This window comes from Tenrec ecaudatus, chromosome 14, assembly GCF_050624435.1.
Source record: "Tenrec ecaudatus isolate mTenEca1 chromosome 14, mTenEca1.hap1, whole genome shotgun sequence".
Lineage (NCBI taxonomy): Eukaryota > Metazoa > Chordata > Mammalia > Afrosoricida > Tenrecidae > Tenrec > Tenrec ecaudatus.
Window position 1 is genome coordinate 92,224,832 of NC_134543.1, and position 1,401 is coordinate 92,226,232.

General features: G+C 45.3%; 1 pseudogene; it reads right to left on the reverse strand.

Moving 5' to 3' along the window:
- Positions 1 to 626: 626 nt before the first annotated feature.
- LOC142426334 (anaphase-promoting complex subunit 16 pseudogene) lies at positions 627 to 995 on the reverse strand (annotated as a pseudogene).
- Positions 996 to 1,401: the final 406 nt, after the last annotated feature.

The following is a 1,401-nucleotide window of genomic DNA, read 5'->3' on the forward strand; positions in this document are numbered from 1 at the left end:
GGATTTATTTGCTACAAATCTGCTTGGATCCACCAGAGGTGAACTCAGAAATCCTGTGTTTAAAAGGATCTTGCTCACTGCTCTATTCTTACAGTGCTCCCTCATTCAAAGAGCAATGCTTTTTGGCCAGCATCTGGCATGTCTAGAAGAGGTTAGGGAAATCTAGAATCTATAGAATCAGATGTTGAAAACTAGGAGAGTTAAATTTTGGGGTTTTTATAAGTCCTCATTTGGGCAGGTCCTTAGTAGAAATCATAGTCAGCTGCAAAAAGAAGTATTTGACATCAGAAATACTACATTTTAAAGGTATATATCCTGATCTTGGACTTGACTCGGGAGGATTTCCGGACACCAGATGAACAACAGGACAGAAGCCATTCACTTGGCCAATTCTGACATATGGCTGGCTACCTGGCTTGTGGAGCTTTAGAAATCTATCTCAAACCTAAACCTATGATTCCCCCTATTGTTTAAAAAGACAAGCAAACTTTTCCTGCAAGATGGAAAACTTCAGTGTTCATTGTGTATAGACAGAAGTCAAGTATGGATGTGGCTAAGCAGTTCAGTCCCATAGCTGTGACTCTCCGGATGGCTCTGGATGCTGCCGGCTAGAGGCGACGTCAACCTTAAGAAGGTGTGAACCCCAGGAGCTGTTCGATGGGTTTAAACCGCCACTCATCTGCCTCCAGCTCTTATACTTAGCCAGCGAGTTTTTCCATCCGAGCAACTTGCTGATCATGTTTCACCTGTTTAAGCGTAGATGCCACTTGATAGCTGAAAACTGACTCGCAGAGGAATCTCTCAGAGCCATCTTCTAACATCTCTCCAGCTCCCTTGGGGTAGGTGAAAAGGGCTTTCCGCGGTGGGGCGAGGTCGGAGACGCTGAAACCAGAGCCAGTGACAGAACTCCCACTGACACCACCAGCCGAGGAGGAGGAAGAAGAGGCAGCCATTTCTTTTCTAGCAGAATTCTCACTTCACTTAAGTTTGGCACCTTCCCTCACAGCCCCGCCCCCAGGCCCGCTCACAGGACAGGAGCGGCCACGCTCACAGGACAGGGACTGGGACGCGCGCTCGCTGTGCGGTGGGCGTGGCCGGGTGGAAGAAGCGAAACCCACCACTCTTATGAAGAAAACAAAATATGTTGATATCCTGAAGGTATGCCAGCCCTCATACCTCATCTAAAGAGCTGAAGGCCTTTTTCAGAAATTTTGCTAGAGGCAGAAATATAAAGGAAAAGATAACCCAATGATAATTGATGGGGAAGAGCAATGTTAGTACCGAAAACAAACAAATTAAGGACAATTTTTTAAAACTTTCATATTTGCTTAGTTTTATATGTAGTTACTGATATTTGCATGCATAAAATATGCTAGGCATGCACAACATACGAGCACAGAT